General features: G+C 40.3%; 1 protein-coding gene across 1 annotated transcript in view; it reads left to right on the forward strand.

Annotated features, from left to right (window-relative positions):
- The first annotated feature begins 9,163 nt into the window (after window positions 1-9,163).
- ctnnb1 (catenin (cadherin-associated protein), beta 1) overlaps window positions 9,164-27,785 on the forward strand; it is a 36,572-nt gene continuing 17,950 nt past the window's right edge. Inside the window, exon 1 of the mRNA XM_041183828.1 lies at window positions 9,164-9,314. The gene's annotated coding sequence lies outside the window, so the exon portion shown is untranslated. The remainder of the gene's footprint in view (window positions 9,315-27,785) is intronic.

The following is a 27,785-nucleotide window of genomic DNA, read 5'->3' on the forward strand; positions in this document are numbered from 1 at the left end:
TAGTGAAGCAAAGTAGAGGAAAGGGAGGAATAATAACAACACTGAAAAATAAAGTTGTACTTTTTGATAAATTTTGAAATGGGGCCACAAATAAACTTGTCTGTTTAATAACTGCAGATAGTGCATCATTATAAAGAAAGCAGCAATGTGCCACAAGTTCTCATTCCATTTAAGCTATGTTCCCGTGAGTTCGATTTAGAGGCAGCACTGTATTTTCCTACAGTGGGTGGTGGGGGGAGGGAAGAGAGCATGTCACTAAAACTTAAGGAAGCCAAGCTGCTGGGCTCCCTTTATATCAAGCAGGAGAGCAGCAGGGACTCTCCCCTGTCCAGCTTTCTCCCGTCATGAGCCGAACCCTTTCATGTATTCTCACTCAGGGCAGACAAACCGTGCCTAAATCTGTTCCTGCTGAGAAAAGTCCGCACGATTCCACAAGCTTTTTCTCCCCCACCCCTCACATCCCAAGATCTTAATCTTCTGATAATAGCATGAAACAAGGCCCCGAGAAATACTGGGGGTTGCCTATTGGTAGAAGGTCTTTTCGAAGAGCTGAATTGCACTGTTCTTCATACCATAAAATGTTAAGTGATGAGATGCTTTAAAACAAATGTTACAGCAACAATGTTGAAGCATAATTTCACCAGCTTGCTGATTGTTTTTTAATGATATGATTTCATGGTCTTTATGTCTGCTAAGTACCATTCATCTTTCTCGAAATCTCTTGTGGGAGTTTTATCGCCCTAGTTCCATTTTGTGTCAGAGCATCATATCATACCTAAAGGGACATCAGATTCACTTTCAACAGGGCATATACCACAATTAGTTGTCACTCTCCCATATTTGCCTTCCAAAATTCATCTCAGCTATTGTGCTGCTACATTGCAACTAAATCAAAATAAAACAGCATCCTATAAATTTGGCTGCGACACATCATTAATAAAACCATAATGATATTTAGTCACAATAAGTATCGGGTTATGAAGTTCAAAGAGCAGCAAATTAATTTATTTTACCACTTTAATTAGCTTATTACTCCTATCTGGATTGCAGCTGCTGGCTCATCCACTCTAACAAGCACATACCGGTATTAATCTGCATTGTCTGCACCAGGTTATGTATTCCAGAGGATAAATTTGTAGTGTTTATTTTCTTTTTGTTCCTTTTGTTTCATTTTACGTGGGCACGCACACAAATAAATGTGTTCACTCAAAGAGGCCGGCAGTGAAGTGGCCCAGCGTTTAAATCCCCCTTTATTCGATATATGTGTTTTCTCTTGCTGATTTCAACAGTGAGGGTGAAAGAACATTCAAACAAAGATGGCGTAGGTTGAATTTATACGAGCGAATGTTATTCTAATATGCGCAGAGGGAAGATGGCGAAGGTTGGGGGGGGGGTTGCGAGTGGGGAAAGAATGGTTCAGTTTTCACAATATAATGGAAAAAGGCATACAAGTCTCGGTTTTCATTGTTGATAATACATATACACAGATGAATTCTGTCTTTCGTTTGTTCATGGTTTTCACTCTGCACAGCAGGGATGTTCTTAAGAACTTGCCCTCTGCGTAATTTCTCTAAATAGAAGCCACACACCCAGTGAGATGTGATTATATTCAGATCAGCCGTTCTCTCGGTATGAAAGTGTTATAATTTGAATCGATGAATGAATCGCACATTTTCATTGCCGGGGACTTATAAATACGCATTTCTTACTATTTCACTTGCTTGAGAAAATGCTGGGTACCTTCGTTGTTCAAAATAATTTTGTGATTGACAAGAACGTGTCTACTGCCTGCAGTCTCCGCAATAGCTCACCATGTCGCCTGCTGACCAGAGATCAAAAATTATCGATTTCATGCAACTGCGTGCTCTGGATATGTAAGTGAGATTTAAAATTGGATCAACCTGCAAACACAAACAACGAACTTTGCAAAACCAATAAATTGTGTAATTGCTGTTGCATTCCAGATGATTTTCCCTTCTTCTCCCCCCTACATTTTGCGATCCGAAATATTCGCTCTGTTTATTATTGAAGTATTTTGTCGCAGTCCACATCTGCAGTCCCAGGATCCTTTGTGGATCTAATCTTGCCTGCAAGTGGAATGTCTTCAATCTTTTCAAGGATTAAGAACTCAAATGGTTGCAAAAAATAAGAGACAGATATTAACAACTTAAAATTACAGTATTTTGCGTCGTATTTAGTAACAACTCAGAAAAATAAGTATTTTTAAAGGCAATGGAGCATGAAAGCTGCCCGCTTTTCTTCTGTTACTCGTTCAAAGACGCATTACCCTCCCCGCCCCTTATTATTTTGCTTTGTCAACTCACTTGATACGCTATTTTTTGGTTTGATTTCAAATGTCGTGGATACAATGTTCTAATCGCTTGCAATAACCTGTAAGTAGTTTTGAAATACTATATATATTCTTACACTGCCTCTTCCAAAGCTGCTTTTGGTAAAGGCGTTGGCCATCTACTGCATTCATCCTCTTTGTGCAAAGAAGATAGCATTTTGCCCAATGAATGCTTTGCAGATTCCTAGGTTTGCAAGTTTCATTTTGCACAACTTTTGAAACACAGTTCCTTTGTAAATTTGCAATACTTGATATTATAATGTTGAATTCTAGAACCACAAAGTGTGTTTTATCCACACAACACCTGATTGGAGTAAAATAAAAACTGAATGGTACCTTTGAAGTGTTGCCATAGAATAACGCCACCAGGCTTAAGGAGTTAAGAAGGATGTTGTGCGGGTTTTATTAATAATCTTGATGTGAGGGTCAAAATTCCAGCAATTCAAAGACTTTCTATGCACTGAGAGTTCTCATGAAAAATAGTGGAAAACATATTGTGTTTAAAAATACTTAATGAAATAAAACCTTTTCGCGCTTGAAATGGAGGAATATTTTTCATGGGAGGAAGAATCATCCTGATAAGAGTGTGATTTATTCTTTTCAGGAATAAAGGATTTTTTTTTTTACCACAACCAGGGGTAGCTTTTTAAATGGCTTAAGAAATACATAAAACTTTGCATTTGCCTGTGCCAGTGCAGCATGTACAATTGTTTCATGGTTGGTCATCCTGCAATTGTGAAAAATGTTTGATCATTCATTTACTACTTGTGTTCAGTGATAGTTGTGGTCATTTAATAGTAATTAATATGTAGGGATGAGCACACATACGTATTTATCAATGTACTTTGAGTATACTGTATGAATGTGGGTAGTTTATTTATTCATACAGATAAATATGTGCATTCCCTGTATGCCAGGTAATTTATGCTACCATGCTGAATGAAAGTAGCCACTTCAAGGATTAAACAGAAATGGAGAAAACCCATTTTATCATAAATAACGTTAAGCAATCCAAAACTATTAATATCCAGCCCAGTTTAATTATGCAACATATGTTGCCATTTTTCTTCCAACTTTCTATATAAAGCAAATTGAGTTTTTCCTAATTTTGAATATGTTCACCTTTTTTCCTTGTTAATATTAAGTACTCGCATTCATGCAAATAGGCTTTATCTTTCTTGCAAATATTTGTTAAACACACCTCTTTATGTATGCATTTCAGATTCTGTCATGTTTTTTCATACATAGCTCCTAAATGATGCAAGCTTTATATTGTAATTTAAAATATTAGTCTGGCCAAAGGCATTTGCCATGCATGTTTTCTTTATCCATGTTACAAAGGTGCTGTCACTTTTCTTTCCAAATGTGAGCATTTTTTTAAGTTTTAAAATATACGTGACAAGCCTGATTTCACTTTGAACCTTATTTTTTGGCAAAGTGGAACAGGAATGTAGTTTGCATTAAGCACAGGAAGGATCAGAGAGGTAAGCTTTTCCTTTGTGTGGGTTGTGTGTTCAATTCATAATGCAGCGGTCTAAGAAACACTTCAGATGTTTGAAAATAGAGCTATTTAACTAAAGAATATTGGTGTCCTCAGAGATTTCCTTAACATTGCAATACGGGTGGGGGTGGGCTAACATAGAATTACAGTTTTTGATATTAACTAAGACGGATGCATGTGATATTAAAAGTCAGTATTTGTTAACAGAGTATTAGTAATGCAAACATAAGCAACAAATCTATGTGAATTGCTTTCAACTTCAGAGTAAAATCTCCTCATTGTGCTGCCTGTATATAAATCATATAAGAACATATTTACAAATTCACTACAAATATAAAGCAACATGGCTTCAGCTAGAATCCTCTTATAAAAAGCACACAATATGTATTTCTGTATAAGGTGCAGTCCTAATATTTGGAGAGTTAATGTACTGTCACGGCAGTTATTATTAAATGTAGTGATAAAAAAATTAAACACTTGAATGATTTTAAAATGTATATGTTATTATCTCAGTACAAAGTCAAGTTAAAACCTATTCAACATATACCTTATTAATTTGGTTCACTGTACTTGAACAGGAATTAACTGTTTGGTAATAATCGAATTTCACCATGTTTATTTTTTTAAATAAAGGTAATAAATTCTCATACAAATCATTTCACTGCATTAATCTAAATTAATTACTTCAATAAGCAATAAATATGACCCAATAATACAGTATTGCAATGTAAAATAAAACCTTCCCTTGGGAACCATGCAAGAAACAGTGCTGAAAGGGGTATTTTATTCAGCTTGTCTGTAGTAAAGAGTTATAGACAATGTTATTGCAGTGAAAATTTATAATTACATGATTGATAATTGTGCATTTGCTTTTATAACGAAGGACTGCAACATAGACTCTCTTGGTTGTGGGATGTTCCAGATCACACTATAAGCCCCCTTGCAGTGGCAACATGCATGTTTACTTGTCTGGAGCTATGAATAGTGATGGTAGAGGCCCCAAATTTCCTTCCATCTCATGGCTGGCCAGGAATCTCTCCCACCCTTACCACCTACCATTGGCATGTGTTGAAAGGATTTGCAGATTGATACTCAACCTGCTTAGCCATGTTTACAAACACACCTTCCTTGACCATCAAGTCCTGATGTGGGATGTTGAACCCAGAGCTCCTGGCTCAGAGGCAGGGTTGCTACACACTGCACCACAAGACCTCTTCATAGACTTTCATACGTCATTCGAGAATGACATGACGTGATGTTGAACACTGCTGTTGCCAGAGATCTTACACATTCCATCAATGAAAATTCTAGATATGGGTACAATTTACTTATTTATTTCCATTGGTTTATGTTTAAAACACATCTTAGTCAGGATGCAAACTATTGAAATTCCTAGTGCAGCAATAATTTGCTTCCAGATAAACTATGTTGCTCTGACTCATACAGTCCCACTGTGAGAAAATAGAATACTTGGGAAGACTATTTTAGAAATGTCAATTTATTTCATAGCTGATGCAACTCCCTCATAATAATGTAGAGACATCTTGGCAGGAAAATAACTATCCGTTCACAGCTTTAGTTGTTCAGACGTTTTATGGAATCATCTTGGCTCCGATCAGATTTGTTTGCTGCATTCACACATATGCAGTTTGATAACTATCAATAGCCTAGCAGGAATAATCACAGGCACAACCTCAAGTGATTAATGACCCTCGCTCTTTCCTCCCCCTCCAAAAGAAATTTCATAGGTTCTAGGGGAGCCTAAAGTAAGAAAAACATTCAGTTCTTAATTATAAGAAAAAATATTCTTAGCCTCAAATAAGAAAAAATAACTTGCATTTATATAGGACCTCATCTCAGCCTCAGGATGTCCCAACATGTTTTAAAACCAATTGATCATGTTTGTTAGAACATTTAAATTAATGGAGCTTTGCTCTTGCAATTTAAAGTAATGCATGAACCAAAGAGGTATTTTACTGACCATGGTGCATGTATTCATGTGACTATGGAGAACCTGTGATTTGCCTTTTGGCTGCCATTGTCCAATTTCTTCACCAAGACTCAAACACTAGGATCAATTGCATGAGATGGCCAGATGCATTTGTTCCTGATCACAATCTCTTAATTTGCTCAAAGTTTAAAGGATTATGGTTTCTGTTCAGAAGGAACATTTTGTGCATTGTGAATTCTACAGAAGGAGAGGTCTACAATTGGATGTAATTTAACACATTGGTCCTTCTAGGCATTGGATCACATACATCCTTCACCATTCAAAAGAATTTCTTATCAACAACAACAACCTGTATTTGCATAGCGCCTTCAAAGCAGTAAAAGGTGTTTTTATAGGACCACTATGGAAAAAAATACACTTAAGGAAATATTAGGCCAGTTGACAAAAAGCTTGGTAGGTTTTAAGGAGTGTCTTAAAGGAAAAAAGAGAGGAAGAGAAGCAGAGTGATTTAGAAGGAATTTTAGAGCTTAGGGCGTAGGCAACCGAAGACATGGCCACCCTTGGTGGATTGAATAAATCAGGAATACTCAAGAGGCCAGAATGCCAATGAATCCTCAATCATCAGGCTGCATCAGATAACTGCAATGAAAAAATTAAATGCATGTTTATGTATAGAAAATATCAAGTACAAGATGACAGAAGCACTCTGCCTTAAAATGATAGAGTATGGATTTGATCGTGTAGTATCCTACATGTTGAGTTGCAGATCTTAATAATGCTTCCATTCAGTGGAACCAAGCAAGATCCAAGCATTTTCCTCTGAAATGAAATGTCAGAGAGCTAGTTACATTCTGCTGCCATCACACACTTCCTAATGCCTGGATAAAGGAAAGTATTGACAATGGCCTACAAACAGATAGTGAGCACAGCCAGAGAAAGGGGCATTAATAACAGCAGAATAATAGGGGAAAGGGAGTGAAAGACAAGGATATGATAATAAGACATAAACTGCCAAAACAAGTACAATATGTTTGCCACTGGATTCCAGAATGTCATCCAACCTAATTGGATACAAACCTGTTGAGATTGACTTTGATTGCTTATGAGATGTTAGGTCATGATCCCACTCTCCCAGTGGAGAGCTGTGTTCAATGGGAGCATGGCTCAGAGATTCAGTGTTGCAGCCCTGTCTCTGTCCCATATGCCCTTCAAGTGTGACAGGTTGCTGGGTGCACAGGATCATGCAATTACTCCTATAACATCACCTCAAAGTTGAATTACTGCCTCATAAACAACGGTTGGCCTTTCAGCACACTCTATGTTTGCAGTCAGCCATACAATGATGCTTATACATGATGGAGAATATTATAGATTTCCATTTATAAATTCAAGTTGTGGTTAATCAAGAGAATGAAGTATTATTCAAATATGTAGTTAAACATTTGATGTGAGGAAGCTGGGTATATGGTTCAATATTGGGCAGCTATTCTGTGACATATAAACTTTGATTGTTGTATTATTGACAACCATGTGGATTTAATTTTTGTTCACCAGCTGGCACATGTTTGGGCACCAGTTTACACGCTTGCTCTTAAGCTCAAAATTAATCTCTTGGTACTTTGACCATTATTTTGACCCTGACATTTCTCTTTCCTTCCCTGAGCTAATATATTTTAATGGCTCTTACAACAATTTAAACAGAAGTGATTTTTTGTTTGTTTGAGGGAGCTTGCTATGCGCAAATTGGCTGCCACGGTTGCTATAACACAACACTTGGAAACAGTTACGTTGACAGTGATGTTTTGGATGTCCCAAGACCCGAGTGGCCGGTATTGTTTATTATTTATATGTGCTCTTGAATAGATAATTCAGAATTATAAATTAAATACAGTTTCATACAGCACTTCTCACTAATAGTCCACAAGTCGTCATTTTCATAAATGATTAAAAATCTTACACAGTTCGGAGTTTAAACGTTTTATACGGGACCACTTCAGGGCCAGTGTGGTTATTTTAAATTAACGTAATAATTTTGCACAGCTCAAAGCAAACTTCTGTTAAACACCACGCTCAGAGCGCAGCGCCTGAAAGCGTAACTCAGCATTGCTGTACTTTTGTTTTCTCATCGGGCTGAGCCCGGCAGTCCATGTGGGAAGTACATGGGAGTCGAAAATTACATTTGTAAATAAAAGATCACATTGTCCTACTCTTTCTTTTTTTTTTGAAAAATAAAATCAAGTTTTATTTTCATTAATCAAATCAGGCTGCGAGTTCTGAAGTGCTTTTTGCAGACTGGAAACATTTTTTCCATCTATACTGCGGCATTCTTCCTTTGTGTAGGATGCCTAGAAATGAACTTTGTCCATGACCGTTTCCGTGAATTTAAGGGAGTTCATTCCTTTAAAATAAAAACGCAAGGCTGGACAAGAGGCTTTTATGTTTCACATTGAAAATGCAATAACCGAGAAACTTGTCCAGTTCCCGCCCCTGTCCCCCTAAAAAAAAAAATGGTGCGGGTTTCTACTTCTTTGCGTAACTCCGCAATCCTTTGTGTTTGCAGGAGGCTCAGGTCTTTGAAGTTTGGTGTTTACTTTAAGAACTCAAGTGAAACTTTTTTTGTGTGCAGAACGGTGGAGGGAGGGAGGGAGGGAGGGGGTGGTGCGAAGGATTGGAAGGAAGGAAGAAGTTGAATGCATTTTTTTTTAAAATAAAAACATAAACACATTCAGAATGCACGCAAGAGCATGAGCGAAAGAGGAGAAGAAGAAGAAGAAAAAAACAATATCATGAAAGGAAAGGAGGCTGTGCATAGGAGCTGGAGTTGCAAAGTTGCTCGGCTGAACTGCTACTTGCAGCTCCCAGACCACAAGGTGTTGTGGCCGCGGTACCCAGGCGGTATCCCTCCGCGGAGGTCCGGGCCTGGGAGAACGGTGGGGGGGGGGGGAAGAGGAGAAAAGACTTTTTTTTGAGGGGTGGGGGGGGAAGTTGGGAATGATAGATTTTCCTCATCAGACACAAAACACAGCAAAGTCAACCCAACTGCAGGCCGTGTTGGCCAAAATAAAAATAGAGATGTTTTTAAAATGAATCTTACGCGCTGCGTGTGACCAAGGTTTGGGGGGAGTTTTTATTGTTATCCCACCACCCCCCTCTCTCTCTCTCTCTCCCTTTCCCTTTCCCTTTCCCTCTCCCCTTCTTTCCTCCTGCCAGGTGTTGGTTTGGAGAGCGCCGCACTATTTGCCGCTGGCGGAGGGGCACTCCCACCACCACCACCACCACCACCCCCCCCCCCCCCTCCCCTCCCCTCCACTCCACTTCCTCACGCGCCGCCGCCGCCGCCGCCTCTTTAAAAGGCGGAGCTGGGGCCGGTCGCCATTTTGGTCGGAGTGGCTGGCGGCGGCGGAGGTGGGAAAGAGAGAGAGAGAGAGAGAGAGACACAGACACACATATATATACACACGGAGCACAGAGGGAGGGAGGGAGCCGCTGTCAGACCGGACCGAGGGGAGAAGGTAAAAAAAAAAAACAACCATCCTTATTTTTTTTTAAAAACACAAAAAAAAAAGTAAGTCCGAGTTTTTGCCCGTCCCCTCCCCTCCCCTCGAAACCGAGCCGAAGCCGGAGCCGGAGCCGCGGCCGCGGCCGCCGCCGAGTTTGGGAGCCCCCCCCCCCCCCCCCCCCCACGTCCTTCAGCAGCGGCAGCGGCGGCCGCGGCGGCGGGAGTGAGTGAAGGCAGCCAGCCAGCCGGCCGGCCGGCCTCCCTCACCAGCGACTCTCTCCCCCCCCCAACCACCACATTCCCTGGTGGTTAGGCTCCCCGCGGGGGGGGGGGGTCCGTCCAGATCCCGCCCGCCTCCCCCTCTCTCCCGCCCGCCCGCCCGCAGGATTAAGCATCAAAAAAAAGTCGATTAACTCCCCAAGCAACGTGGCACCTGGGGGGGGGGCGTGTGGGGGGGAGAGAAGAGAGGAGGAGGGGGGGGGGTGGGGGAGGAAGAATGTTTACCCCTACCCCCCCCCCCCCCCCTCCACCCCAAGGTGTGGGGGGGGGGGGGGGGGGGGGGGAGGAGAGAGAAGGGAAGCGAGTTTTACCCCACCCGGGGGAAGCATCTACCCCCGGGTTGGGGGGGGGGGGGGGGGTTGTGGGGGAGGAGGGGGGAGAGAGTACTTGACCCCTGCTAGGGGGGTGTGTGGGGGGGCAAGCAGTTAAATTTGGCCCCAGTGGGGGAGGGGGGGGTACAAAACATTTGCCCCTGGGTGGGGTTAGGTGGGCAGAGCATTTGTACCTCCCCCCCCCCCCCCCCCCCTTGGTGGAGAGAAGGGGGCAGAGTATTTGCCTAGAGAGGGTATTTACCCTGGTAGGTGGGAAAGGGAGAGTGCTTACCCTGAGGAGGGGAGAGAGCTGTTTATTTATGCTTTGAGGGATGGGGTTTGACTAGATGTTAACCCAGGCTGGGCGGGAGAGGGGTCAGTGTATGTACGGACTAGCTTTTTGATGCTGTTGTGGTGTGGGTAGGTGGGGGTGTATACCTGTTCTGGGTGAGATTGTGCAGCAGGTTTATTACAGGTCTGATGATAGTGGTTTGATTTCTGGCTCTGGGGTTGGGAGCTTCCCAATATCCAAATGCACGATGTGAGTGGATGCATGCTGGGGGAAAGTTGAGAAATTAAATTATTCCTAGAGTCTTGTGGGCCTTAGTTGGAGAAAATTGATGAAATGGGACAAAACTTGGGGTCTTGTTCATTAACAATCAAATGAGTAGCAGGTCATCGAGCAGTCAGGGATTTGCATTTTAAGAGATTTTCACTGAAAGAAGAAATGGTTTGAGCTTTAGACGTATAGAGCGATTTATGTTATACTGATATATAGTTTTTAAGCAGAGGGTGAGTTAAGAGGTTATTTACCTCAAGGGGGTTGGAGCAAATAAGCTGATGCAAATGCAGCTTCAAAACATGAACCTGCTTTGACTGGGGCTCAAACTGCAATACATGTACATAAGCAAGAACAACTTTTAAAGTATCTATTTTGTTGTGTAGTGTTTCTTTGAGCTTTCTTGTGATACGTAGGCTTTCTTCTGTCACCTCAGGTTTTATGTTCAAGAGGGTGGTTTTGCTGGTAATAAATAGAAGTTTAATTTGACCATGACTGCAACAATTATGGGTTGTTTTATGATTAATATTAATAGCTGGTGCCTTCCTTAAATTGTCTGTGATTGTGGCAATTGATTTAAATGTGATAGAAGAGTCAGTGTTCATGTTTGTTTAAATCCTGGGTCTTAGTATCAATGCTTACGAATTTACAAAACTCAGGACATAAGTTTGTATGGTTCCTAAGTTTGTTTATTTAAGAGGCATTAGTTACAGTTGTAAATAGAAATTAGGAAAGATGGGGCATATGGAAGCGTGAGCCTTATGACTTGATAAAGTTTAAAAGGGAAATTTAGGCACTTTATTGCTTTGCAGTTGAACGGAAGGGAAAGTATGATATTCAATACTAGACAATTTTGCTTGAATTTGGTTATACATTTAATTTAAAATTAAAATGTGGAATGGCTTGGACCAAATGTTGTTTATTGTGTGACAGTGACAAAAATCTTTTAGCGCAGTACTGTTAGTATGCTTGCTGTATTTAGTGTTCAAATTTCCTAGAAAATGGATGCAATCTCAGAATTCAGCCCTGAAATTAAGTTCCAGCATCCCATAATAAAAATGAAATTTGCCTTTAGTCACAAGGTCAGTAGTCATGATTTAAAGTTTGTATTTTAAATATATAGTTTTGTATAGAGTTCACTTTAAGCAATTGGCTCAACATAAAAGCTGTTTGTTCTGTTCGAGTTTCCACACTAGGTTTTCTTTACAGGTTTAATGTATTTTAGACTTTTGTATGCTACTTCTGTTGTAACTTATTAATAGCTGATTTCTTTTATGTAGTACCAGGCTATTTATAATGTCACAGAATTTATTTTATGGATTTTTAATGTGTACTGTTATGTTTTGGGGCATCTGAGGAATTAGTTAGATGAAATTTACATACCAGTGACTGATTTGTTTGTACTCTTGCCTCATTATTAATTCAAAGAATATCTTTATTTTGGATGTGTGTTAAGGTATATTGGCCTAACCAGGTTTTGTTGCCACAATGGGTCACCTTCAGTAATTGCGATTCTTGAATCATTGACCTGTAATGTTTGAAACCCTTTGGATTTTTTCTGTTACACTTACTAACCAATGTGAGAAGCTGAGAAACTGGATGGTAGAATCTGGCAATGTAAGGGCAGCCCTTCGATCACTAATCCAAGTTGCACTTTGATGTATGATGACTTCCATTGCTTGTAATTTAAAACCATGTTTTGTTTGCTTGTCTTGGATTTTTATGAATGAAATGGAGCTTTCAGTTAAAAATACATAAAATAGATAGGCATTTACACCATCCGAAAACAGTTGACTTCAGCTGTAGTATCATGAAAATTGCGACATCTATTGAAAGTGAGTTGTATGTTTTGAATAATCAGTGTTCTTTTCATGAGTTTAACCAAAAGAGATAATGGTGTGCAAATTTTATTCTTGTGTTTTGTACAGTTTTGAAAGTTGAATTTTATTATGGCTGTTCTGTCTGTATCTGTACTAACAAGTGTAGATATTTGGAAAGATAAAGGAATTTAAAGATGTTAAGTTAGCATTTGTATTCTGATAATTATCCCCTTATCTCTCCTTTCTTGAACACTGTGGCTCCAATTGGACCGCAGTTCGATGGCTGCTGGCCACCAATCAGTACAGTACTATACTGGGTGACTGTCTAATACTAAAGAAAAAGGAGAGCAGAGAAGGATTTGGCTGTTCAGCTTGACCCTCCCTGTGCATATGTTTATTGAAAAGCAAGTAGGGGGTCCTAGACTGTCATTTTTTTTGCTTCCTAGTCGATGGTGCTGACGGTAGTTTACTCCATTTAACATTAGCTATTCTTGAGTGGAAAATTGAATCTTCTTGATCAATGAGACGTCATGTAATGCATTTTCCACCAGGATGTTAGCATTTGTTATGGCATATCTACTATGTGTAAGAAAAATATTTCCGTTCTAAATAAGTGAACGGTTGAAAAAAATTGAGTAGTGTTCCTGATTGTGTTCTTCACTGGCCGTACTGCTTGCTTTGTAGCAGAGTTTGTGTTTTGTTGGTTTGTGCTGAACTGCAAAGCTTATAGGAGCTCTGTTAATCCAAATGTTGGTTTACTGGAATTCAGTTAGTGATTAACTGTGTCTGGTTTTGTAAAATTGAGTCACCTTTTGCGAAGTTTCAGCCAGCAGTAACAAATAGCTTTGGGGAAGGGCGGTTAGGGGTGGAAGGGAGTTAAAAAGTCTTGCACAGGTTTGTATCTACCATTCAATTCCTGAATGTAGCTGGGCATTGAGATTTTTGATGCAAATAGCGCATTTTTACTTTATTGTAAACTTAAGATCCTAGTCTGGTGCCTGATAAACCTGTCTTCTGTGTGGATTTATTTAGCCAGAATGAAGCAAACCACTTTAGTAATCTGTCCAAGTAACCAGTTCCCTGTTTAAATGCTGGAAGGGAAAGATTTTAACTGGATTTGAAGATGGGAATTAATGTAACGTTTATGCAGACAAAAGGCTTTTGTCCACCTTACTGGTATTCTTCAGAATATAATTGGAAAGTATGTAATCTAGACTGAGACTTCAGTGATGCAATTAGGGAGGCTACGTATTTTTTTGGAAGAACTGTTAAAACTATGCCAATTTGCCTGTTCCTATGGTTGAGTCGATTGGTAGATCCCAAGGCAATGTTCCCTCAACAAGCATTCATATAATTACTGCTTGTGGAGTCTTGTTGCGTGTCAACTGAATGCCATGTTTGCCTACATAAAGTACAAAGTAACTGTGTTTATGTGGTATAAGCAAAAAAAATGTTAAAAATAGCAAACAGAAATGTTGGGAATCATCACATTAGTAAGCATTTGTGGAAAGAACAGACAAGTTTTGATGCTTCAGCTTTGGGTCTATATGTTCCTCACTCTTGCCCCCAACTTAAAACATTTCTCTGCACACATGTTGCTTATTTGCACTTTTTTTTGCTATTTGTATAGCACCTTTCAAATTTATTCGTGGAGCTCCAAATGTTTTGCAACCAGTCATTTTTTTTTTAAGTGAGACAATGTATTTGTTGAAAAATATGAAGTATTTGAATTTGACCTTAGCTGTGCCAGCATAAATGACCAACATTTGTCGGATGGTTCTGAGAGTGTTTTAAGCAGGATTCCATCTTCAGTGGTTTAGAGTAGTTGCATGTTACTTATTTTATATAACCCATTCTGGTTCCCCTTTGTAATAGGAAGGAAGCTTGTTCGTCTGTGCCAGCAATCTAAAATATGTGAACTATGGTAGCTGTGTGGAATATTTTGACGTGAGTCAGGGTTATTGGGTCGAGAATTGGCATAATCCATCCAATGAAAAGCTGAATTACTTTCAGATATACAGCCAGTCTTTGAGCGTCTGAGAAAAAGTGTAACTTTGCCTTTGGCAGAACAGGACCATCATTCTAAGCAAACATACCTAAAATATTAACCCATTTCCCTGTTGGAAGCTGAACCAGCATTTCTAGCCATTTACAGTTCTTTATCTGCTATGTATAAAAGAGGTGTTTATGATGTGTATATATCTGTCAGAATTAATTACTTGAATGAATTGAGTCCAATTGGATTAGTTTTCAGGAGCCTTGTGTGTTGTGAACAGGATGGTTGAATATTTTGCTTGTACGTGGAGCAGCAGTTCACAGGACATGGACTTTGTGATGTAAACTTAACTTTCTGACCCTTGCAGTGGTCCCATTTCTGTCCCCTGATGTTATGTTGAAACGGCAAGAATCCAGGATTGATTCAAATCCTGCTACACTTTTTCTTCCAGTTAAGCAACTGGAAAGGTGGCGGCATAGTAAAATTATGGAATGCAGGTACAGTGGCCCTGTGCTTGCTAGTTTGATTTTCCTGCATTTTATTAAAAATAATATGGAATTGGGCTCTAGTGTGCTGCATTTTGTAACCAGGCTGCCTTACAGTGGAGTTTTTAAATAGATTTCAAATTCAACCATGGTTGCCTTTTAGTTCATTTTAATAATGGTTCCCTGCTTTGCAATGTATAAAAGGCTCCAAAGTTGGTCTCTGTACAATGCCTACTTTATTTCGAAGAATTTTTACACTCGTGCCAACACCAGCAAAAGATTGTCTTTTAAAGTTGTGGTCCTACAAATGCAATCAGTATGGTATATTGGAAAGAATGCAGCTGTAGTGGTTAGGGTGAGGTGTGTGGAGACTGCTGGTTCTTTGAAGTTTGTTAAATGAATTCCATATGTGTGAAGGAGTAACGACAACAAGCTTTGGAAAATGGTACAAATAGTCGGATACCAAACCCTTTTATTTTTGTAGTACATTTTAATTACTTTTATTGGAGCTGAGGGGAACCCGGAATGAATAGCTTGAAGGTGCTCTAAAGACTGAAAATTCAGTAGTGTTAAAGCAGGATGTTGGTTCTTGGTTGGCTGCTGGCTGACTTGAGGTGTTGCTGAGGGAGGCATGGCTGGTTGACAGTCATTGCAAAGTTACATGTTGTGTTCAACAAAAAAAAATGACTGTTAACTCTAAATGCCCAGAAGCTCAAAAGTAATTAGTGGAAGTGCATTTGGGATGTTCTAAACAGATGAGAGTTATTAAATTGAGTACACCAATGATTCAGCACAGAAAGATGCCATTTGGCCCATTGTGCCTGGGCTGGCACTTTGTTAAATGTCAGATAAATGTATTAAAATGGTAACTCTACCTGTGCTTGTAAGAATTTTCTCCTGCACCATTGCGGGCAGGGGATCTGCTCTAATGGGTGTTGAAGCTTTTGTTGGTTCCATAGGTGTGCAACATCAAGGGCAGCAGAGTTTAATTTTAAATTTCCATTAATTTGCTGCCAATGTTAATGGTTTAGTTCTGATTTTAGAATTTAAACACAGTGAAGTGAAAATAGCTCTTTGCAAATGTTCAGAACTTCAAAATTCAGCCAGGACAACTAGAAAGTAAACGTTTGTTCAAATAGAACTGCATTGTCTGGAAAATGAAGGCCATTTAAAAAATATTATTCATTCACGGGATTTGGGCTTCCCTGGCTGGGCCAGCATTTATTGCCCATCCCTAGTTGCCCTTGAGAAGGTGGTGGTGAGCTGCCTTGAACTGCTGCGGTCCATGTGGTGTAGGTACGCCCACAGTGCTGTTGGGGAGGAAGTTCCAGGATTTTGACCCAGCGACAGTGAAGGAACGGCGATATATTTCCAAGCCAGGATGTTGAGTGACTTGGAGGGGAACTTCCAAGTGGTGGTGTTCCCATTTATCTGCTGCCCTTGTCCTTCTAGGTGATAGTGGTCCTGGGTTTGGAAGGTACTGTCGAAGGAGCCTTGGTGAATTCCTGCAGTGCATCTTGTAGATGGCACACACTGCTGCTACTGTGCGTTGGTGGTGGAGGGAGTGAATGTTTGTGGATGTGGTGCCAATCAAGCAGACTGCTTTGTCTTGGACGGTGTCCAATTTCTTCAGTGTTGTAGGAGCTGCACTCATCCAGGCAAGTGGGGAGTATTCCATCACATTCCTGACTTGTGCCTTGGAGATGGTGGATAGGCTTTGAGGAGACAGGAGGTGAGTTACTCATCGCACGATTCCTAACCTCTGACCTGCTCTTGTAGCCACAGTACTTATATGGCTTCATGAGCAGGAGGTTGGACATTTCTGCTCTATGGCACTGTCACTCTGGAACCAGTTGTTGATGATATGTCATAATGTTTCTTGTGCAGAAGCATTGGCCTGTTGGCATCTTTCTGTGATTTCAGGAAGGAAGGGGGCAGGAGAAGAGGTGAGCTAGAGATGGAGAGGAAGCATTTACCTTGCCTTATAAAAGTTTGTCTAGTCAGCGTTAACTCTTGACACAAAGATAATGATTGAGATTTTTTTTCCAGTAAAGCTGTAAATATCTCCCTAAATATGATAGCAACCATGATAGGTACCCATCCCTCTGTATAATTTGGCTGCTTAACTATGCCTGATATGTTTTGGTTCCCTTTTTTTGTGGACATTTTCAGCACTCCTGAAGGAGCTGACTAAGGTTAAAATCAGTTCATCAGAACCTACAAAACCATATTGCAAAGTTTCTTGGGAATCAATTTCTAGTTCATCTAGCATGATGTATTTTGTGGGCAGACTAATTTCTGGGTGGTGACTGGTTCCAATGCTAATTTTTAATAACTATCGCCTACCATGTTAGAACATGTTTGGCTTTCTGTGCTAAAGGTCAACTGAAGCAGTAAGTAGACTTTTTTGTTTTTTTTTAAACAGCATACTTGAGATCAGGGATGTCACTACTGGAATTGCAGCATGTTTTTGCTTTTGGAATGCACTATTGTTGAGCATTTCCAGATCAGGTCTAACCTGGAAGATGAACAGTAAAGGTACCTCTAACACAAAAACAGAATTACCTGGAAAAACTCAGCAGGTCTGGCAGCATCGGCGGAGAAGAAAAGAGTTGACGTTTCGAGTCCTCATGACCCTTCGACAGAACTTGAGTTCGAGTCCAGGAAAGAGCTGAAATATAAGCTGGTTTAAGGTGTGTGTGTGGGGGGCGGAGAGATAGAGAGACAGAGTGGTGGAGGGGGGGGGTGTGGTTGTAGGGACAAACAAGCAGTGATAGAAGCAGATCATCAAAAGATGTCAACGACAATAACATCTTTTGATGATCTGCTTCTATCACTGCTTGTTTGTCCCTACAACCACACCCCCCCCTCCACCTCTCTATCTCTCCGCCCCCCACACACACACCTTAAACCAGCTTATATTTCAGCTCTTTCCTGGACTCGAACTCAAGTTCTGTCGAAGGGCCATGAGGACTCGAAACGTCAACTCTTTTCTTCTCCGCCGATGCTGCCAGACCTGCTGAGTTTTTCCAGGTAATTCTGTTTTTGTTTTGGATTTCCAGCATCTGCAGTTTTTTTGTTTTTATCTCTGTAAAGGTACCTCTGCCTTCAGAAAAGCTTTCCTATTGGTTACAACTTCTCTATTTCCTGCTAGCTGTGGCTGTACCTGAATTGCAGTAAATGGTACATTTGAGTGTTTGTGTTTGGGCCCAGATTCTCCATTCTGGCCATTGATACTGCTCAAGGAGGAGTAAAGTAGAGGAAGAGAAAATATAATTCAGGCCCAGTAATCAAACCCAGATCTCAGAGTTAAAAGATCGTTGGATCATCCAGTTATCCCAGCTATGGCATGAAAACTACAATTAAAGTCTAATGTAACAGACTGGAGTAATTTTTTTTTATCTGTCTCAGCAGTAGATTGTAGGTAGCTACAGTATTTTTTGTGACAATTACTTGCAATAACACTTTTTGCATAATAAAATATTCCAAGGGACTTACAGGAGCGTAGTCAGATACAGCCACACAACTGCTTGTGTTTAATAGCATATTAATGTAAAGCTGAACACAGGCAAAATTTGATGCCAAGTCACACGAGCAGATAGTGTAATAATAAATATAGCCATAAGTCAGTTTTAAGAGCACCTTAAAGAAAGGAAGTGGGGTAGAGAGGAGGAGTGGTTATAGGGAAGGAATTCCGGTTTAGGGCCTTGGCAGCTCAAGCACTTGCTAGTAGGGCGGGGGTGTTTAGAAATGGCAGGGAATCAGGCCAGGCAGTGCTTGAAAACAAGGGTGAGAATTTTAAAATCAAGACATTGCTTAACTAGGAGCTAATGTAGCTCAGTGAATACAAGGGTCATGGGTGAATGGGACTTGTGTGAGATCATGAACAGCAGAGTTTTGGGTAGAATGTGGAAAGTGGCCAAGAGTGCATTGGAATAGTCAAGTCTTGGGATAACAGGAACAAAGCTGAATGAGTTGAAGTGGGGCAGAGTTAGGTGATGTTACAGAGGTGGTCTTAGTAATGGTGCAGATGTGTGGTTGGATGCTCATATCTGGATCAGATATGGCCCCAAGGCTGTAAACAATGTGATGTTGGGACAGCTGAACAAAAACTTGGATCAATGGCAGGTTTAAAGTGAGCAAAGGCAGTATGGTGGGGTGGTAGGGAACTCTAGAACTTGGGGAACACAGCTGAAAGCGTGACGACCAATGTTTTTTTTTAAAGCAATTAAAATTGGGGATATGCAAGAGCCCAGAATTGGAGGAGTGCAGAAAATCTTGAGGGAGTGGGTAGATCTGGAGGAGATTAGAAATGGTACTCATGTTTTTGTATGTGTTTAATGTGGCAGTTATTTTGGATCTGCTATGCTGATGGCTTAATTGAGGATTGTGCATATTGTGGAACTTGGAAACATAACACATAGAAAATAGGAGGAGGAGTAGGTCATTCGGCCCTTCAAGCCTGCTCCGCCATTCAACATGATCATGGCTGATCCATTATCTCAATGCTGTACTCCTGCGCTCTCCCCATACCGCCCGCCCCACTGCCGTGCGCCCCCCCCCACCAAAAAAAAACAGCCTTCTGTGGTAAGAGAATTCCATCGGTTCACCATTCCCTGAGTGAAGAAGTTTCTCCTCGTCTCAGTCCTAAATGGTCTACCCAGTACCCTGAGAACCCCAGCCAGGGGAGAGATCATCCCTGCACCCAGTCTGTTCATCCCTGTCTGAATTTTGTTTAATATGTTTCAACGAGAACTGCATGCAGTAAAGTCCAGCTTTGATTCCTGGTCTGTGCTGAGTTAGGTGACATCAACCAGCAGCTCGCTCCCAGGCCATCAGAAAAATCAACTGGACTTTGCTGCTCATACTACTGCTAGAATTTTGCATAGTTTTACGGAGTGAGGACAGGATCACTCCTATAAGTTTTACAACCTGTAAGCTCTCTGGGTCGATATATAAAGAGAGAATGGCAAGTTGCTGGGAGGCTAGTGTGTTCAAAGTATCATGTCCAGTATGAGCAAATAAATATCTTCAGGAGGGGTAGGAAATTATTTGGAAGTAAGATGCTTTCAAATTGTTGAAACCTTGTGAAGACTGATGTCTTGCGTTGAAGAAAGTAGCTTTTTAAAGAAGAAAGTCAAAATGGCATTCTGGACTGGTATAGCAAGACCTGATTTAAGAATCCGGAATGCATAGAGTAACTAGAATTCAGGACAAAAACAGAAATACCTGGAAAAACTCAGCAGGTCTGGCAGCATCGGCGGAGAAGAGCACAGTTGACGTTTCGAGTTCTCATTACCCTTCAGCAGAACCGAATTCAGGTGTCTACTGATTCTTACGGCTGAGTAATAGTAACTAATTAATTTAGAGGAAGGGAAAGAAAGGAAATGAGTGGGAACTTGGAAGGGAAAGTTATTTAGTTCACGAGCCTGCACCATGATCCAGATTTATCTGTATGGCTTAGTAAATCCTTGTAGATTTATTTTCCCCTTAGTGCTTTGTTTTAACTTTGATTTTTTTTGTGGTCTTTCTATCCCTTATCCCTAGCTCAGGCAATAAAGAGCTTGTTAACGTGACTCCCGTCTTAGTGGGTGTTTATTCTTTGCGTTGTTAAAGTATTAGTTGTCAATTTTAGAAAATCTGATCTGAAGTTGAGGTTTATGCAGATCTCTGTCTCATTGTTTGGCATCATTAAGCTTTTCCTACTTCAGGTACAGGTTTGAAACGAGTGTTTTGTCAAGCATAACATGGACTGAACAGTACCAACTCAGCATTGTGCTGTGGCCTTGCAAGTTAAATGATAGAGCCTACATGAGCATTTAGATTTTTTAGAAGCAAGATTGTGTGTATTCTGAATACTTAATTTAGCCATTCTTTCAAGACATGTTACTAGCCAGAAGGTGTTGCATCCTGAGAGTAGAATTAGTCAGGAGCTCTTTGTGGCATTGTTAGCAAATTCTTGCACCTGAAATAAGTGAGTCATTCCTGTTACACATTTGGAAACTGTGTAAAGACTTCTGCAAATTGCTTATAGATAAGGATGATACAATTTACTTTTAATTGCTTGATTTTTTTAAAACTCCCACTTAAGAATTGCTCTCCTATCTGCTTTGTCACATTCAGCCCCTCCTCCATTCCACCTACCTGACCTGGAATTCTTGCCTGATTATTCAACTGAGAAAGATAGCACCGTAACCCCCATCCCTCTCTACCCATGCCCCATCCCTCCCGGATTTACACGTGCATGTGACAAGCCATTTTGCTGCTTGACCAACAACCTCAATTTTTTTTATTTCCCCCTCACCTGTTCCTGCACCATCGACTACCTGGGGAAAAACAGGTAGGTAATCTACTTAGGTAGGCTGTAAAAAACACTGCTTTGAACAACAGAGCTTTTTGTAACCCAACATTTCCATTCCACAATTGCCACATTAATTTTTATGACAATTGATGTTTTTATCACAACTGCAGAAGTTAGCTGAGATTAATTTTGCAAGCCTTAACCTATTCCCTAAATGCAATAATGATCATTAATTTTACTTTCATAGTCATACTGACAGAAATCTAAAATGCATGTTAGTGTCCAGCTGCATTTGCTAAGATTAAGTACATTGACTTCTGCCAGACCTATTTGTAAAAGACAGTTTTTGTGGGTTTTGCATTAATGTATTTGTTTAAAGTCCTTTAGAATGAAAGGTTTTACAAGATTCTCAAGTAAATGACCTAAAATGAAATTAAGCTGGTACTTTTTTTCATCTGAGTTCATCTTTGGGTCACTGGGGCCCAAGTTGGGCTTGCTTTGGCATGACTGAACTGCTAGCATAGTAATGTGATTCAGATTAATTACACTAGGATAATTGGTTTTCTGTAACCTGATTGGCTAAATTCGTGGACTGCACAGCACTTTTTAACATGGTTTTGGAATATTTGCCTAACCAGCAAAGAATCTTGGAAGAAGTACAGTCTGCATTAGTCTGGATTTTCATTTATTGCTACAGTAGCATTTTGACTCTGGTAGCAAGATTCCGGAGATGTGTCCATGAAGCGAGCTGATGTGTAGAAAAACCTGTCATTGGGTAATGTGCTTCCACTGTTGTAGAACAGTGTTTGCATCTGGTAATACCCTGAATTTATGTTTGTTGGTTTTCTCATCTTGGCAGCAGTGTCATGTGAAGGGGATATTATGAATTGTATTAATGCTCTATTCTGACTGGTACTGATGTATAGTCCTGCTGGTACTGACTGTCTGACTCTTTCAGGAAATTGAGTGGACGTGTAACCTGGGAGCTCCTGTCTTCTCCCTCCTTTCCTGAGGAAGATGACTAATCTGGGCCTGAGACTATTATGTTTGCAGTTCTCATGTGCCGTTTCCTTTTGTGTAAGCCTATGGGGTGAATTACCAACTTTCAGAGCACTTTTGATTCACTGCAGAAAGAGTATTTGCAGCAAATACTTGGCAAAGTTAACTCTGTACTGCGGTGATTTTGTTTTCTCTTAGTGAAGTTCGAAGTACTAGAACAATGTTTTACATATTCAGTAAGGCATAATTTTAGCTGGGAGTTTATTTTAGAAACTAAGCTTTTCATCTTTTTAATCTAATTTGAATATACAACTACTCTAGTGCAGCTATAACTGAGGTCTGCTAAATGGACAGTGATTTTGAATGGCTGACTAACATTTGTTGAGAGAGTGACGTGATGTTGAAATTATATCTACGTTGGTCTTGGGAAGATTGACTCATAGGGGTGTGGAGTGATTTTGAGTAGCAGAGTCCATAACTGCTTAAAGTGAAACCAGATATTTAGTTTCATTGATTAGATAATCCAAACCTGACCATGTTTTAAAAAAGTGGAGTGAAATATCCCAGAGATACAAAGGATGAGGGCTGGTGTTTTCAATAGAGGTGTTGGAATAATAGCTGTGTAACCTGTGTTCCTGTGATGAAGTAATTGTAATTTCTCATTGACATGCTGCCCTTGGTGAAATCATCTGAAAACACAGCATCAATTTCTACATAAAGATATAAAAACAAAAAACTGCGGATGCTGGAAATCCAAAACAAAAACAGAATTACCTGGAAAAACTCAGCAGGTCTGGCAGCATCGGCAGAGAAGAAAAGAGTTGACGTTTCGAGTCCTCATGGCCCTTCAGTTCTGCCTGGCAATTGAGGCTGAACCAGACAGTTTGCAACCTTGGTCTTATACGTAACCGCTATAAGAGCTTCAGACCACGCATCCATGTTGTCGCTATGACCTCCTGTTTTCATCTGTAACATTGCCAATTCCATCAGTGGTTCAGCTCATGTACTGAAACCCAAAGTTATGTATGTTACATGTAGACTTGACTGTTGCAGTGGAACTCTGCTGGCCTCAAGTTCTACCCTTCATAAAACTTGAGGTAATTCTAAACTCTGCCTGTGTCCGAACTCAAAGTTCCATTCAGCCATTCCACCCGTGCTTGCTGACATAGATTGGCTCCTGGTTAAGCAACGCCTTCATTTTAAATATCATTGCTTTCAAATATTACTATAGCATCAACACTACCTCCCCTGTGCTGCTTAAATTTTGGCCTGTTGAGCATCACCAGTTTTAATCGTTCCACCATTATGGCCCATGACTTTAGCTGACAAGGCCATAAGCTCTGATATTCCTTCCCTAAGCATCTCCACCTCTGTTACTTCCTTACCATCCTTAAGGCACCCCTCAAAAGCTACCTTTTCAACCATGTTTTTGGTCATTTGCCCTAATCAGTAACTCAGTGCCAAATTCTGTTTTATAACTCTCCTGTGAAGCCCCTTGGGATGTGTCACTATGTTAAAGGTGCTATATTAATAGAAACTATTGTAATATTGAGGCCAGCATGATTAGTGATGTTGAAATTTAGTTCTGAACATATAATTATAAGCAGAAAAGCAAGAGTCTCATCTGAGGAACTGGATCCTTGATCTTGCAGAATTTTTGTTTCAAACTTTTTTGTGTATGGATGGCTATCTTAAGCCAATTGAATGCTGGCAGTTTTGGGGAAAGGGATCTAGGGAATGTAAGGAAATCTTTTATAAATGTTTTGAGATGTTTGTAAAATATCAAATGAGAAAGCATCCTTTGTGGCTTTGCTTGATCTTCAAAAGAAAGGCCCTGAAACAAATCTTTTAGTTAAACTTTGTGTTCTAATTGCTTTAATTTAATGTTCCAGTCCGTTTTAATGTGTACTGAAGCAAGATGAATATGCATAGTAATTGTCTTTTTGGACGTACGTATTTACTACAAGAGGCATGTTGTAAGCAACAAGCAATAGAAACATTGTGCTCAAGTGGCATATAAATTCAGGTTAATCAGCTGCTTTTTTAAGTAGATCATAATTTCACAAGTGTGGATTCTTTGAAATAATGCTACCTTTTAGAGCTTGCAATACTGAGCCATACTAAACAGGAAGATCACCATTTCAATTCCTGGTCTATACTGAGTTAGCAGACCTTGGGGTAGCACTTGGAGCACCACCGTTCACTTCACCTCTGGTATTGGAAGGATTGAAACTGCTCGTAGGTGCAAATTAATGAATGTTGGGAGAGGAGAGGGATGGTTTTGGCTGTGATTCTCTGACAGTTGAAAGGCTGCCAAAACTTGCTGTCTGGACTTGTAAGAATGGTTGCTTTTATAAGGTACCAGACTTCCAAGCACCTGTGGAATTGTAAGCCAGCATTAGTTGGAAAGAGAAAAAAAAGTTAGAATCTGTCTTCTGCAATAAAAACAAAATGCTGGAAATACTTTGGAGGTCTGGCAGCATCTGTGGCGAGAAAAAAAACACGTGATGTTTCACGTTTCAAGTCGACGATCTTTCATCCATTCTGATGAAGGGTCATCGACCTGAAATGTTAACTGTTTTTCCATAGATGCTGCCAGACATGCTGAGTAGTTCCAGCCTTTTCTGCTTTTATTTCCGATTTCCAACATCCGCTATAATTTGTTTGTCTGCTGCAATTCTGACAATTATCTTTTTGGTGATACAGATTTTCTGTGGAATTCTACTGATGAGATGTAGAAGCTAGAATTCCTGTTTTCATCTATTCTGTCTGAAGAAATCTGTTACATGCTTGACAGCATTTGAGTCTAAAGAATAATGGACGTTTTAATGGTTCCTTCTGATTCAGTCATTACCTACTTGATTTGAAATGTTAACTGTCACTTCTTGTGGTTTTGACATGGGCAATAATTTATTCATTTAATGCTAGGTAAAATACATGTCCCCAGCTTTAGTCTGCCACTGTGCATCAGTCTATTAGACTCTTCACACCTCACCTAATTTTATTTCCTGTGGTCTGTGGTAGGAAGCCTTGTGTGTCTGTATTGCATCCTGTGTTGGTGAACTAAATCAGTTCTGTGGTTGAAATGGAGAGTTCAGTCAGTGCTTTGTAGAAACAGAAAGCAGAAATTACATCGCGCTGTAGTGATTTTTCTTTTGGAGGTGAGGTACTTGATGGAGCTTTGAATAACAATGGTAAATTTAAAGTTGGCTCTGAGTTCCAGCTGCTGTGGGACAGTGCAGTTCAAGTCCCCTTTACTCTTTTTGGATATCTCTTACTCTATTCCTTCCACCTATTATTCAGTTCCTTGTCATTGCTATTATTCCAAGTCCCCATGGTAAGATATTCTTTGTCTTGCCGCTTGTGTCCTGTGATTAATCACCTGACTTCAGCCATGTTAGCTTCCCTTTTGATGGAACCTACAGTTCCCATTATCCTTGCCTTTTACCACTGAGAAAATAGTTTCCTCAGCTCTTTTGCCAGTTCATACTCAACCTCTTTTTCTCTGTCCCCAACCTGTCAGACCACAACTATATATTGTCCCATTAACCTAGTTGTGAAATATGGTAGAGTTTTCCCAACTTCAGCATTCTTATGCCTAAGAACCACAGACTTGCAGAGCATCGGGTATCCTCACCAAGACTGAGACTATGTACATGGGTGTATCCTTCCAACCTTAACCCTCCTCTCACCCAAAACCTTTGGCCAGCTCAAAGCCACATCTTCATCCTAAACCTGATCATCTCAGTTTGCAGCTTTTATCAATTTCCCAAGCCTACGAGACTCAACATCTGGTCCCATGATTTCCTCATTCATCCCAATCCTGATCTCAACTACAATTCCTGACCCCAGTGTTTTCCAGTGTTGCATGATCCCTTTTCTTTTAAAATGGTCACAACTTTTTTCTCAAAAGCCAGCCTTATTCTGGCTGTTCCTCCAATCTCTTAAACAGACCTCTCTTGTCAAAAGGCCCTTGGAGTGAGAGTGTCATCTCTTGTGCAACTTCCTGTTCAAAGCTCTTTAGGCTGGTATGTGCCTTGCCAACAAGGCACACTTTCCAACGCTATCCTCTGATACTGAAGGCTGAAAATATCATTTTGTTTGTTGCTAAAAATTTGCGCTCATTTCATACTTCATCTTGATTACTCTGAACAAGGTAACTGTTCAACCTAGAAGTGAATTCCTAACCACTACCACAGCATTACCCAGCTTCGCTATCATTGGCACACCCTTCAGTCATGAATCTCCTGGTGATATCTAGATGTTCAATGTCACCCTTCCTGAATCCCACTCCTTGAACTCAATTACCTAATACTCTGCATTGCCCCATCAATCACAACAGCTTGTATTTATGTAGTGCCTTTAACATCATAAAATGCCCCAAGGTGCTCTAGAGGCATTATTAACAAAATGAACCAAGCCATATAAGGACATTTTAGGTCAGATGGCCAAAAGCTTGGTCAAAGAGGTAGGTTTTAAGGGAAGGCTTAAAGAAGGAAAGCGTGGGAAGAAGGGTGTAGTGGTTCAGGGAAGAAATTCCAGAGATCAGCTTTTCAGTTGCAGGATCAAGACAGGCAATATTACAGAGGTGGAAATAGGCAGTCTTAACAGTGACATGGATATGTGGTTGAAAGTTCATCTCTGGGTCAAATGTGACACCAAAGTTGCAGGCATTCTCTCTACCCCCCCCCCCCCCCCCATTTTTGCTGATGTACAATGTCCCCTCAATCCTTATCTCCCAGGCCCTCTTTGATGAGGCTTTCAGTTGCCTTGATCCTAGCCTTTGAACACCTTTCCCAAGTGTTCTGATTCTACCTCCCAATCCATTAAAGCCTTTGCAAAGCCCATCTCTTTAACCAAGCTTCTGACTGCCATATTTTCCCCGTGTACCCTGAAATACTATCTACTTTAAAGGTGCCATATCAATGTACATTGTGGTCAGTAAATTAAAATGTGGCAAAATGCTACCCAGTTCTTAGATTTTTGAACCATAGCTCTAACTTCCTTCAATTCCTGGAGGCACTAGTTGTTTGTGGGGTAATGTGTAAACCAGCTTAATAGATTTAGAAGGACTTGAGTTTAAACGAATGGTGTCCAAGTGTTGTTGTTCTTTAAGGTTTGACCAAGAATGTTGGCAAATTACTTTGTATTAGGGCACCACAATTGACCTGATGCTATTTGTTGCAGGGTGTCCACACAATGGTCAGGCAGGAGTCACTGAATAGTAATTTGTGGGTGCGGTGGTGTTTTTCTTTTCTCAGTGTGGACGCTGAAGCCAATTATAGCCCACTCTAATACTAGACCCAGGATCTGAATCTTCTGTAGGTGGTTTTACATTGAACTTCTATAGCTTGGATCATCGGCATGCAAACTTGGTGTTTGCATGGCTAATATCAGTGCTCTTAGCCAAATTACCAAAATGTAGAGCCATGAAAATACACAGCTGCATTTGCATAGGCATAACAAAATATACAAGTTGCTTAAAAATGGTGAAGTTTTGAAATGCTAGACATTCTGGGCTCACATCCTTACTTTTAAATCCAGAAAAGTTTTTTTTCCCTCTCCAATCTAAGGATATTCTCGTTTCATGTGTAGATTTTAAGAGTACCAGGTTGATGTGTATGAGGCTGGTGTCAGGCTGCTGGTCTATTAGTTAAAATGTGGTGTGAAATGATGGACCTCCAGGACATTCTTGTTAATCACTATTTAATGTGTTCCTTTGTCCTGCTCAGAG

This window comes from Carcharodon carcharias, chromosome 3 (assembly GCF_017639515.1).
Source record: "Carcharodon carcharias isolate sCarCar2 chromosome 3, sCarCar2.pri, whole genome shotgun sequence".
Lineage (NCBI taxonomy): Eukaryota > Metazoa > Chordata > Chondrichthyes > Lamniformes > Lamnidae > Carcharodon > Carcharodon carcharias.